The sequence below is a fragment of the Mesoplodon mirus genome (genome assembly GCF_964341445.2).
Source record: "Mesoplodon mirus genome assembly, chromosome: 4".
In the NCBI taxonomy this organism is placed as follows: Eukaryota; Metazoa; Chordata; class Mammalia; order Artiodactyla; family Ziphiidae; genus Mesoplodon; species Mesoplodon mirus.
Genome location: NC_138979.1, coordinates 44,524,450 through 44,538,975, shown reverse-complemented (window position 1 = coordinate 44,538,975; position 14,526 = coordinate 44,524,450).

Sequence of the window (14,526 nt, the reverse complement as noted above, 5' to 3'; positions counted from 1 at the left end):
TCCCCTACCACTTTTTTAAAAAAAAAAAAAAAAAAAAAAAATCAAGCCATGTATTTTTAAAATAATAAGAAAATAATAAGAAATGAAAGCTCTTGTGGAGCAAGAGTGATATCAGTACCTTTAGCAAAAAGTCCCCTCACTCTCAAGAACTATACATCCATTACTATTAGGAAAGAGAGACATGGGCCAGACAAGCTGAGCAATGTTACAGTCACTGTAGGGAACCAAGAAGAGGTGAGAGGGGAGGGAAAAACAAAACACTATTTTACACTGCTAAGTGCATTTTACTGGAATAGGCAGCTTCTTCCTTATTTCTTACTAATCAAATCAACCTTTTAGCTATCACTTATGTCAAATGAAATCAGAGAAACAAGAATGTACTTTAGTCAAGTAATTATAATGCAGTGTGACTAAGTCCTGGATTGCAGGAAAAAAGAGAACTTGGGAAGCCAATGACTTGTCCTGGTAGGGTGGGCACCAGCCAGGTTCTGGGTGATAGAATGGCTATTACTGATCTGGATTTCATCTGAAGCCACCTGAAATCTACCCTCTTGTTTCTTTGAGGTATTTTAGCAGTAAACAGAAGGTTCCATTATCCATAAGTTAGAGGCAGGGCTGTTGTGATTTCAACAAAAGAAGCCCTTTGGAATTTTGTATTTTGGTGGAGAATTGGGTGCCTCTCTCTATCATCCTTTGGAGTGCACACCCTCAGACTCCGAAGGCGAAGAGGCAATGATACTGTGATATATAATTTTATGTGTCAATTTGATTGGGCTAAGTGATGCCTAGATAGCTGGTAAAACATTATTTCTGGGCATGTCTGAGAGGGTGTTTCCAGAAGAGGTTAGCATTTGAATTCATGAACTGAGTAAAGCAGATGGCATTACCCAATGTGGGTGGCAATCATACAATCCATTGACCACTGGAATAGAACAAAAAGTGGAGGGATGGTGAACTTACTCTCTTTTTGAGCTGCGATATCCATCTCTTTCAGTTTCCTGGTTCTCAGGACTTGGGGGTTGGACTGAATCACACCACCGGCCTGCCTGATTTTCCAGCTTGCAAACAGCAGATGGTGGGATTTCTCAGCCTCCATAATCAAGTAAGCCAATTCCTATATAAATATATACTTATTTATTTACTATAAATTCCTATATAAATATATATATATATATATATATATATATATATATATATATATATATATATCTGTGTCTCTGCATATCCCTGACTACTACAGTTTCTTATTATCCAACAGTGATTGGCAGCTGGGAAGCAACTGATATTGAATTCATAAGGCGACCAGCAATGGGTGTAATATACAAACAACACTAAGAGTCTACTGTGTAGCAGATACTTCACTGAACCCTGGAGATATGATGAACATATATAAGCACAGACCTCAGTGAACTTACAGGAGATAAAACTGGCATGCATCATTCCTTTCTCTGAGCCTCAGTTTCCACACTTTTAACATGGACATAACCACATCTTAGTGGGTCATTGTTAAGATTAAATTATTTAACATATGTGAATCCTCCAAGTGCAGAGAAGCTACTTAATTAAATGTAGGATCTGAGCAGGTTTGAAAGCAAAGATGAGCTATAGAGTTTCGGGAGACAAATATTAGCTCACTAATAATAGACATCTCGTATCAAACTCATGTTTCTGTGTTACTTATTACGAGTTTAAGAGAAAACACATTAACTTGTTCAAATATAAGCTGTTGAATTTAGCTCCCACTTTGATTTACCTTTCCCACAGAGCTGTTGGTACATAAGATCCAAGTGATAGAATGCCCTTAGTGCTCACTTCTTGTCACCTGAGGGGAAAGTCAGTTTCTAGGCATCCCAACCTTGCATAGCTCTACCTAGAAAACCAGATAGATGGGATGGAAAGATGAAAGTGTACTTAATAAACCATTCAACCAATGCATTCTCATACTTTTAGCCACAGACTCCTCTTTCATGACACTTTCCAGAAACTTGTCACAGCAATTTCAAGCATATTTTCCTCAGCCCTTACATAGAGCCAAGCTCATAGCAGACTACGAGGAAATGAATGATAGGACAAAGACATTTTAAAAAGCAAGTAGGTGAAAAGTGGCTATGAGAAAAGGAGGTTCAGATTTCTTTGTGTAGACAACACATTTTAATTTCCCCAAACAACTAAGTAATTCTACACTGGAAAATTCTCTACCATTTTCCCCCTAAAGTTTCTTTAAAATAAAACAAAACAAAAAAATCTTTTTAAAACTGACTTTAAAAAAATCTTTCTTAAACTGACTTAGAGACATTCTCCACTAAAACCCTGCTTCTCTGCATCTCCTCTCCAGACTGGGTTCCCCAGGCAGAGAGTTATTTCCCAGCACCCAGGAAGCTCTGCCAGGCCTCTGCCTGCCATAGGGTCTCAGCCTACACAGGAGGATCCTCCTGTGCCCTGAGACCCCCTTCTCCAGGGGCCCCAGAGCCTTCAGGACTTGGCTAGGCACTAAGGCTGAGGTGTGGGCAGCAGTCGGGCAGTGTGGTATGGGACAGAGAAAGTGGACCTGGGCTTTCAAGTTAGGGGCCACTAACAAGTATAGGAGTGGTTAGAAAACTTCTTTAAATTCTTGAAACTTCATTTTCCACAATCCATAGAATGGGGAGAATATTGCCCACCTCCTAGAGCTAAGAATGAGAAAACACATGCAGGTAGCAAGCATGAACAATTACTGGAGAATTATACGAATCTTAATGTTGGACTGAGTTAGTCCCTACCCCCAATTCATATGTTGAAGCCCTAACCCTCAATGTGACTGTATTTGGAGATAAGGTTTTTAGTAGTAACTAAGGTTAAATAAAATCATAAGGGTGGTTTCCTAACCCAACAGAATTGGTTGCTTTATAAGAAGAGGAAGAAAACACTTACCACAAGATCTACTCTCTTAGCAAAGTGTTAAGTATACAATACAATATTGTAAACTATAGGCACTACACTGCACAGTAGATCTCTAGGACTTATTCATCTTGCATGACTAAAATCTTGCACCCTTTAACTAATACCTCCCTCTTTCCCCCTCCTCCCAGCCCCTGGCAACCACCATTCCACTCTCTGCTTGTATGAGTTTGACTATTTTAGTTATGTGTTCTTATTTTTTTTTCACCAGTGAGTAACATTTTATTGTAATCATTTCTGCAGTGGGAAGAGAATTTTCCACATTGGAAAACCCTTTCGTAACTGTTATCTCAGTTGGTCCACCCAGATGAGTGGTGCAGAAGTTCATGGTACCTGTTTTGTTTTTTTTTTAACATCTTTATTGGAGTATAATTGCTTTACAATGGTGTGTTAGTTTCTGCTTTATAACAAAGTGAATCAGTTATACATATACATATGTTCCCATATCTCTTCCCTCTTTTGTCTCCCTCCCTCCCACCCTCCCTATCCCAGCCCTCTAGGAGAGAGAGATCTCTCCTTCTTCCTGTATGTGCACCAAGGAAAGAACATGTGAGAACATCTACAAGCCAGAAAGAGCCCTCAACAGAATGTGACCATACTGGCACCCTGATCTCAGGCTTCCAGCCTCCAGGACTGTAGAAATAAATGTCTGTCATTTAAGCCACCTAGTCTATGGTATTTTATGATGGTATAATCTTGCAATTGCTGACTCTTCACTGCCACCCCCCGAAATATACCACCTTGAAATTCTCCTTCTTAAGCTCTTGCAACTAGTGTAATCCAGTATTTAAGAGCGACTCTAGACATTTACTAGCTGTGTGACCTTGGGCAATATGCTTAACCTCCTTGTGCCTCAATTTTCCTACCTGCAAAAGCAGGTTAATACTAGTACCAATCTCATGGGGTTGTTGTAAAGATTAAATTATTTCATGAACATTGAGTCAATGGCAGACAGTAGTGGATTGTCATCCCTAGAATGTAAAACCCATAAAGGCAGGAATGTTCATCTATTTTGTTCCCTGATGTACCTCAAGCACCTGGAACTGTGTCTGGCACGTAGTGACATGCAATAAATACTTCCAGAATGACTGAGTAAAAGGTCCTCCCACCTTTTCTGGCTGGATTTCTGAATCCTCTATAATTTGGCTATACTCAAGCTCTCCAGTCTTATTTTTCCTTTAAAACAGCTCAGAAATGTACAGCCATCCAGACTGACTATATTTTTTTGCTCTAAGTTCTGCATTTTCACATTTCATTTTCTTCCTCCAGCTATTTCTTCTATTTGCAAAGTCTTGCCAATTCCCAACAGCCTCCTAAGTCCTCAAGACTATCAGCCTCCTATAGTCTTCAAGACTATCTCAAACTGCACCCACGTCAGTGAAAGTTTATTGAATTTAATGGACCACCAAACTTCCAGAAGATCCCTCAGCTACCCTGACTTCACCTCTTACGAAGGTGCATGCACAACCCCCCCCGCCACACATGTGCACACACACACACAACACAGTCACAAACACACAATCCTGAAGGTTCTTTGGGAAACAGGAAGTGGGATTCTCAGGATCCTACCTTCTCAGACCCTAAAAGCCTTCTCTGCCCTCAAACTGAACCTTCCTATAAGCATGATTGGATTCCTTGAGCACCTCCTCACAACATTCCCCAGGGAGTACTACCTTACCAGGAGAGAATAGAGATATCTAGACAGGGTTAGCATACATTAGAATTCACTCTACTTCATTTGGGGAGAACTTTTCCAATATCATTTGAAACGACCATAGGAGAGACCTAAATTGTTATAAAGTTAGAACTGATCCTCAGAGCACTGGAGGCAATGCTCACAGATGAAGGGGTGTCCCTAACACCTTCCTTCTTTTCTCCTTCCTCCTCTGCACAGACAAGCTCATGACTGCCCGCCCCTTCCCCAGAACATGAGTAGCTCTCTTTCCACCCCAAAAGTCATCAGAGACTCTCAAAATTTCATGAGGAAAGGGCAAGAGGACAGAGACCAGAGATAACTGAGAGGCTCTGATTCCTACAGAAGCTTGGTCTTTCACAGAATTTGGATGGAAAGCCTCTTTATGAGTTTAATATACTTTCATTTTCTTCTCTCTCCTGGATCTTCTGCTTCCTACCCCTATTCCTTCATGGACATTCCCTGGTACATTAGGTTTCTTTGATCAAAGCGTGAACCTGCTTGCAAAAACAGAAGTTGGGGTGTAAGCAGAGCTCTGTTTGTCCTTCTGGGGAGACCAGAGGCTCTTCCCTACAAGTGTCCCACAAGGAAGTATGAAGCCATCCCTTTGTTTTTAGGGACTTTCTAGCTCACCATAGTTGTAACAGGATCCATTCTGAGGGCATGAGTCCCACCTGCTGCTGTCATATATACCGTTCCATCTTGGTAAATGATTGGAGTACAGCCTAATCACATCCAGAGACCTGAGGCTATGACTATGAAGTCACCCCAATTCCTTCTCTAGCCCTGCCTCTGTTTTGTCCTTTTATTTCTGCATTAATTATTGCATTGACTAGGAATTTGATGAGTATCCTAATTAAAGCATCTGAAAATTTTTCTAGCCAAAATATTCAGACCAACACTCGGAGAAGAGGGACATCACACATAATTAGGAGCATTACAATAATGCCAACCTACACTGATCTCATGTATTCTAGTGTACAAGGCACTTTCTCACCTATTACTTCAGATTATACTCATAGTAACTAACGCCATGAGGAAAGCCAGGGGACTATACTTAGCCCTTTTACAAATAAAGATTCTGAGATAGGTTGGCTAAGTGATCTTGGCTTATAAGTGGCAGAAACAAATGCTCTGTTGAATAAATGGAGGGAAGGGGCTCTTAGTAGGGGAGCAGGAAAAGGTAAATAGGCCCCACTAGAAGAATTACATGGTGTGTCAGAGAAAAATCAGGGTCTGATTTACCTCATAAGGATCAGACTGATTTAATTAATGTGTAAATATTTCTGAATGAAATAACCTCTACCAGTCAGCTTTCTGGTCTCTTTCAGCCTATTGATAGTCTGTTCTTACCACCACCAACACGCTGCAGCCAGAGAAATCCAACCTGCTCATATTACATCACAGCACATCAACTCATCTCATATGTCATGTCATCTCACCATATCATATGTCATGTCATCTCATCATATCATCTCATCTCATATGTCATGTCATCATATCATATCATATCACATCATTTCTCCTGTGTAAAACCTTTCAGTGGCTTTCCATTGCTCTTAGGATAAACTCCAAGCATTCACATGATCCTTAATGAGGGTTTGCATGATCCTGTCCCTTAAGGTCGGTTTCTGCTTTATCTTGCCTCCCGTCCATCCTCATTCTCTCCAATTCAGTCACACCTCCATTTCCTCAAGTACTACACCTTCACATCCAAGCTCAATTGACACTTCCTCAGGTAAGTATTTGTTGACCTCCTGACTAGGCCAAATAACCCTATTATAGGTTTACATAGTCCCATGTCCCTCTCCTTGGAGGGCTTAGTAATTTTATATTTATTTGTGTGATTAGTTGATTAATGTCTCTTTTATCATCTACACGGAATGACAGAGGTGCTTGGTTTGGCTCTCTGTTGTTTCCCCAGTACCTACCACCATACCTGGCAGGTAGTTGGCACTCAATAATTAATAGTGCTTGACTGAATGAACAAATGAGCAAATGGAGCATGAGGGCAATCCTTTTAACTAATTAATCCTCATTAAATTTTTTTTTTTTTTTTTGCGGTACTTGGGCCTCTCACTGTTGTGGCCTCTCCCGTTGTGGCCTCTTCCGTTGCGGCCTCTCCCGTTGCAGAGCACAGGCTCCAGACACGCAGGCCCAGTGGCCATGGCTCACGGGCCCAGCCGCTCCACGGCATGTGGGATCCTCCCGGACCTGGGCACGAACCCGCGTCCCCTGCATCGGCAGGCGGACTCTCAACCACTGCGTCACCAGGGAGGCCCAATCCTCATTAAAATTTAAAGTTTAATGGAAAGCTATGTCTGTCCTTCTTGGTAAGTATCCCAAATATGAAATGGGCAGTGAGTAGATACAACCTATTTCTGTGTTTTGTTGCCAAATTCTGTGAATGATTTCAGTCTTAAAGAACAACTGAGAAGTTCTTATGTAAATACCTCTTTTCCACTTTCATTGGGAATGACCGTTTTCCTCTCCCCACACCTTCTCCCATCAAGTAACAGCATTATCTTTTTTAAATGGCAGTTAAATAGTGGTGGTGAATAATTCTGTAGCAGGAAGCTCTTGATAGTCAGAAGCACTGGTCAAGTGGCTACCCGTGAGTGGAGCTAGAGTCACTCATCCTAATACACAACAGTGGGGACCCAAAGGGGGATGGGATGTGGGCCTCTGTCTGAGGAAATGACCACCTTCCCCTTTCAACTTCCCAGCTCTTTGTTAAGAGCCTCACCTTGAGCTTATTTACATGGGGAAAAGCTTTTGCAACAGATGCACACCTGTTCCCCAATATCCTCAGTGTGAGCTGTGGGGTTTCCTGATGAAAGGGTTTGTTCATACAGAGCTCACTGAGTCTGATTCAGAAACAAAAATGAGCGAAAGGAATATTTTATGAAAACCAGCTCTGACCAAAGAAAAGTACTGAGAGAAGAGAGTATTAAGGCAAAAAAGGCAAAGCAAATAAGAGGTAATCATCAAGAAACCTTGTTAACCAGAGTTGTATTTCCTAAAGCAGAAATGAATGTATATTTTCCTCTCTATTAGACTGCTTCAGAGAGAGGAATATAGCTCAGCAGATTAAACTGGCATTTGTGCAATGATCTTTACGTCACTAACTCTTGGTGGGGGGAGGGATAGATGGAAAAAAAGGCTTGAAATTGGTTAGTTTGGGGCCTTTGTTGGTTAATGCCAACATATTTGTGTCAGGACTCAGGAAAGGATTTAGCTCTCCACTTGATCTGTGCATGTGCCTGAGGGGCAGTGAAGTTTTGAAGGAAAGAAACCAAAGGAGGATTTGTGTTTCGCTCCATCAGTTTGGACCTGAGAATCTAAGAAGATGCTTGTAGCACTGTCTTCCCTCTTAGTAGATTTTTTGCTCTGAATCATCGCAACATGTAAAGCCCTGACACCTAGGATATCCTGAGGGGGAAAGGAAGAGAGAAGGATGTAATTGTGCCAATTCATCTGGCCTGGAGACTGGGGGCACAATGTCCTCTGGGCAGAATAAATTGTTATTTTGGGAACTTGTGTTGATCATTTTGGCAGTAGTATCCTGAAGGGACAAATCCAGAGTTGCAGAAAGATGTCTGGGTGCCTGGGGCAGGAAGTCAATTAGTTATAAGGCTCTCCTTTTCCTCACTCATATTCACAGGGTGAATATCCATTAAAGGCCCAATTTAATGAAGTGGTAGCTGATATATGTCCTACAGCCTAATTTTTAAAACGTATGATGTTCTTTATTTCATTAATTTGTCATGCACATAAATAAAAATAATTACATTGTGCAACTTGCAGTATTTAACACACAGCGAAATGCTGAAATGAAAAATGCACATACACCTGTTTTGTGGAAGTTCCATGTCTCAAGACATTCAAATTCTGGTTCTCTTTGCCCCTCAACTCCTCTTCTCATATTTGATAAAAAACTTCACTCATTATATTTTAAGAAGAAACATTTTCTTGGGTTCTATTTTTGTATGGCAATCTGGGCTTTATTTCCAGTTACCCTTGCAATGCAGCCTTGAATTTCCAGCTGCTACCCACCATCACCGTAGAATTAAGTACAGTTCTCAGATTTAAAGGGCTAAAAAATTCGCAAGGTAAACACTTTCAACTCTGAAAACAAAGAAACAAATACACTACCAACAAAATCTACTTTAAGAAATTTTCTGTTTTGTAAAGTGCTATATCATTGTTCTAAACCATTCAGACCATTCCATCTACTCCTTACTTTCCAAGTGAACCCCACTGCAGTTCTGCCCAAGCTCCAGTCATCGCATGTGGCCTAGAGGTGAAAGACTGTGGAGAGAGCAGCAGTACACAGGACATGGGTTAGGACTGAATGGCAGTGTTCAGGGCCCTCAAATTCACCAGGAGGAGGAGGAGTGTAGAGACTGGGGCACTGGGGGCTTTGTGACTTTCCTTTGCCAGTTAATGACCTTTTTTCTTCTTGAAGATTGTTGCCTCCCAGCTTATGCTTCTTTCCTCTTCTTCCTCAACCTCCTCCTCCTCCCTGCGCCTTCCTCCTTTTTCTCTTGACCGTCTTCAATTAATAGAATAGAGGATCCACTGTGAGGGAGGTGGCAATGGAGGCTCTAGACTGGACGAGCCCTATACAAAGGCAAAGCGCCCAGGGGACTGGGGAAAGAGAAAGATGAATGAAGTTTCTTCCCCCATAGAACCTGGAGAAATGCTACCACAGACAGCAAAAAGGAGAATGGAAGTGACCACAGGATGATGAAAGACTTATTTTTTGTGTGTTTTTGTACATACCTTTCATGTGTAGTCAACTGAAGTAACTAATATTTGTCTCACATTTTCCATTATGTAATCGTTTTTTTTTTCCTATGTTCATTTAGAAAATGTGTGTCCTTCCTGGTTGGCATAAGCTGCTTAATGCAATCTCTTTCATCTGTGTTGATATTGACCTTTCACCTGAGATACCTTCCTCCTTATGTGACCCATTCCTCATGTCATTAGAGCATCTCAATAGTTAAATTTTTACATGATGGCGAATGCATCATTGAAGAGCAAACATTTTTGAGATTTTTTTGGATCTGTTTTTAAACTGCAGCTTGGATATTATCAGATTCATATGTTTACACTGTGCTGTGTCCCATACAACTTGTAAATATTTGATAAATGTTACCTTTTAATTTCTGATAACATTATGAAAGTGTTAAGAAATGTTATGGCTGATAACCTCTTTCTGAGCCTAAGATTCACATTTACCAAGCAGAGTTATTGATTGACTAGAGCAAAATGATCTTGTTTTCAGGGAAACAAAGTTTCTCAGAGACCACATTCAAACTTTCCCTTCATTTAATTGTACCTTTTCCAAGGACAGAGATAAGATTTTTTTTTTCCTTCTGATTCTCAAGCAGGTCAACCTGGGTCTGCTAAGACCAAATATTTATGGACATATGTGGGTATGCGGCTCCCTAATGACAAATGTGTGATAATATGTCAGAATGAAAGATTTTTGAGACAGTAATGTTGACTGTCTGAGTTGGGCATTTACTTAAGCTGTGTTGCTGGGAAGCAAGTACCTGGCCTTCAATAAATTAAACCATTTTCTATGGAATGAGTTCACATTCTGAAGTATAACTTCCAAGATCAGGACATCCAGGTACAAAGGCATCATCCTGGGCAGAAAGAGTTGGCAATTTTTACACAAGCCTGAGAATACTTTATTCCAAGTCTATGTTTTATAGTAGATCAAACTTTGCTGGTTTAGATTAATAAAGAAGCACCAAATAATAAACTAAAGTTTGACAAGAAAATGTTTTAAAAATCTGCATACCACACTACATGCTTCTATTAATATAAAGTACAAAGATATAAAAATGTATTTTATGCTATTAGAATACAAGATATTGGTTCTCCTGGGGGCAGTGACTAGAAGGGACCTGATGGGGTCCAGTAAGATTTTGTTTCTTAAACTGTATACTGTTTACATAAGTGTGTCCAGTTTGTGAAAATTCACTGAGCTCTATGGTTATAGTATGTATACATGTGCATGACAAAAATTTTCATTTTCAATTTTCATATATATTTAATAAAATTATACACACATATTAAGGTCTGCAGGAGTCTTGATAGCTTTTAGTTCTGTTTTTCTTTAAAGAAAAATACATTTTCTTTTTTTTAAGCTCAAATGGATCTTTTGAGTAAACATACTTGTATTCTCCTTCAAGTTGGCACATGCATACTTACACACATTTTTTGAAGGAATCTCTCATTATACCCAACTTAGTTTTTGTGTAACTGTTCATAAAAGTGAAAACTTATTCTCACTGCATCACCAAGCTCTGAGCTCCCTGAGGCAGGGGGCATGTCCTGTTTATACCCTCAAAGCTTGGCCTATGGTAGGTAAGCAATAATTATTGAATCAAATGCAAAAGGTCAGGTAGAGCAGGATCCCTGATATTCCCTCACCCTGAGCCCCTGTCCCTTCAGTCTCTTTCCACTTGATAGTTCATAGCATTGAATACAAAAGGGAGTTAAAGCATAACTACTTCTGCTGTGACCAGTTACATGATCTGTAGAATCCAGCCTCAAATCAGGAGATATTGCACAAGGGCCAGGAAGTAGTCAAGGACAAGAACTAAGTAACTTCATCAGTGTTAGGCAAACAGCAGCGAGCACAATGGCCACACTAAACAGGGCAAGCTCAAAGTGCAGTGTCATGGCCAGATGTCTCCTTTCACTGGAATGCACGCAGGTGCCCCTTAGGGACCTGCCTTGCAGGAATGATTACAATGAATATTTACCAAGTGATTTATGGCATATATGCTTTGCCGTTTTTTAATCTCATAATAATTTTCTGGTATAGGTAATGTTATATCCCTGTTTTATAGATAAGGAAGATGAAGCTCAGGAAAGTTAAGCAATTTACTCTTAGTTACCAAGTAAATGACAGAATTGTAACTCAAACCTAGGTCTGGTTGATGCCAAATCCCAGGAACTGATGGCCTCACACATTTAAAAAGAAAAAAAATTCTGTGAAAACTTAGAATTATTCCGATTAAGATCAGACATTTTTTTAAAAGTTGGGGGGAATATTGGAGTCTTCTACATTATTTTTTATTTTCTGGATGATTTTGCAATTGCAAAGGGGAGTTAAAGAGGCATTGTCCCTGCTTTCTTTTCAGGGATAATTAATATTGATTCAGGTCTTATGCTATATGCATCTTATTTTATCCCTTACAACAACTCTGGTAAGGAGGTACTATCATTATCTCTATTGAATAGTGACCTGATTGAATTTCAAGGTTAAATAACTTGCTCAGGGCTACATCCAATGAGTAGCATTTCCAAGTTTGGGAAATAAGTCTCTTCCTCTCCACAGTCGATGATGCCGTATAGGTTCCCTCTCTAGAGCTAATCCTGGCCAATGGACAGTGGCTGCCCGTAGTTCTGTGCTGAAACACATTGCGATGCCACTGCAGAGCTCCACGGGAAAGAAGGCTGGGGTAGATTAGCCATGCCACTTCTTTGCCATCGCTATGCTCTACTCTTCCCACAACCCACTTCCCTTATACCCCTGGGGATCCACCAGTATTTAATTATCCCAAGCCTTGTTATGCTTCTCAACCTGCAAGGCATAGACATGAAGACCACACCCTACTGAGCCATCTTTACACTTGCATGCTCCAAAGAAACTGCATTTGTTCCATAACCAAGTAGCAGATATAGAGGTTCACAATGTTTCTACTTAGATTTTAATTTCACATAAGGAGACCTTAAATCGCTAAAGTAAACATAGACCAAAATTATTCTTAATATAATATCAATTCACTTAAAATAAAAAGATATCAAATGGGTATACTATTTTGTGAAAGTGAGAAGCAGATAAGAACAATGAAAAAGGAGCAAGATTGGAGTCAGAACTATCAGACCCAGGATTCATCTTGTCCCCTTGCTGGTTCTGCAGCCCTAGGTTAATCACTCCAATGTGTGTATTCTGAAGTCATACCTGGGTTTAAATCCTGGCCCTGACATTCACAAGTGCTATGACCTTATGCAGTTTGCTATTTTCACTAAAGTTTCATTTTCTCATTTTTAAAAGGTGGACAACAACAGCTACCTCATTGGGTTGTTATGAAATTCATGGAAATGTTGCATGTTAGCTGCTTGACATGGTCCTTGCAACCCTGATGTCCGCAACAAATGCTAGCTGTCATCATCATTCCTTATCACTCAGTTTCCTCATCTATAAACTTGGCAGTGAAACAAATGTCTGTATCCCTCACAAAGTCCATTGACAAGTTCAGGCTTTATAAAAATATACCATTTTATTTATTATATATTGTTCACACTTCAAGAGTATCTAATCTATATATTAAGGAAACAGGCAAAAAAACAAAAGAATAAAAGATAATAACTTATGATAGACATGTGCAAAACAAGTGAGGAATAATAGATGCGTATGGAAAAAATCTTAAAATAAATAAAATAATTCAAACTGAAAAGCTTAAAGTGTGGATTTTGAAGGAAGAGAAAGGCATGCCTTGTCATAGAGCACAGAAAAGGAGGTTAAGTCTCATTCTCCTGGAAAGAATATCCTGCTCCAATTCAGAAGACCTGCTGTCAAGTTCTAACTCTGACACTTCTTAACTTTAACTTTTTTGAAACTCAGATTTTCTCATCCTTGTAGAATGGGGAAAATGATAACATCGGCCCTTCCAAGGGCTGAGAGAATAAAATTACATCATACATGTGAATTGGCTTTGAAGAGCTGAAAAACAGTAAAGACATAAAAATTGTTTTTAGTTGATGGTACAAGGCAAAGCCAGAACTAGAATATGGCAAATGAACTGCGTAGGGTGTGATATTTAAGGAGACCCTCAGCATGACTCTGAGAACATGCCTCTTTAGAGTTTGCACCCCAGTCTCCTCATTTGCCTCATTCTCATTCCAGGTCTGGGGCGAAGAGACAGCAAGCAGTTCTCTCTAAATGGAGCAAAATCTTGAAGATAAATAAACAGACATGAGGGCACAGTAATAAGGCCAACTAATAACAGGCTTATAAAGCACCAAACAATGAGTCTGGACCCAGTGAGACAGTAGAGCAACCTCAGCTTTTGGAGAAGGGATGTAGATTGTGTTTTCATGGCCTGAGCATATAATGCAAAAGTTCAGTGAGATTCTGAAACGCATGACAGATCTATAGAAGGGGTCAGTATTACTCTGTTTTACTATGGATTTAGGGAGAAAATAAAATTATGGATAACATTGTATGTCAACTATTAAAATTATGAATTAATAACTATCTCCCTGCACTTACAAGAATTAATAATGCATGCCCTCATATCTTAGTATGTAGGAAAAGTGTGGTGGGGATTTCCAGGTAACTCATGCCACACAAACACTTGCCATCAGTACAAATTGGCTACTAGAAAGGGAAACAGCATTTGGATAAGCTGGCATTTTCAGCACAACAATTCTTGAAACAGAACCGCTTGGATGTAACTTTGAAGCAAAGTTAATCTGAAGCCTATAGAGTGTCAATGGACTTGTGTGTCTAGATATCTAACAGCAGAGGTCTTAATTTTGTTCTGTTGTGGGTTGAGAAAGAGCTTATAGGGTCATGGAGGTTCATAGACCTAGGAATTTATTTTAACCTATAATGGGAAAGTTTTATCCATTGTATCTAAACGTATCAATTAATAATGGCTGCCAGGAGCACTGTCAAATGAAGGATTCCAAGGCCTCAGCCAGGATCAGCAGGAAAGAGCCACAATTGATTAGCAATGTCTGTTACAAGTGTCACATAGATGAGCAGTGTTGTGTGTGCCATGTAGTGTCCCCTGATCTAGTTCAACCCTTTTTTTTTTTTTTTTTACAGTTAATAAAGCTAAGGCCCTAATAGGGGAAGACTT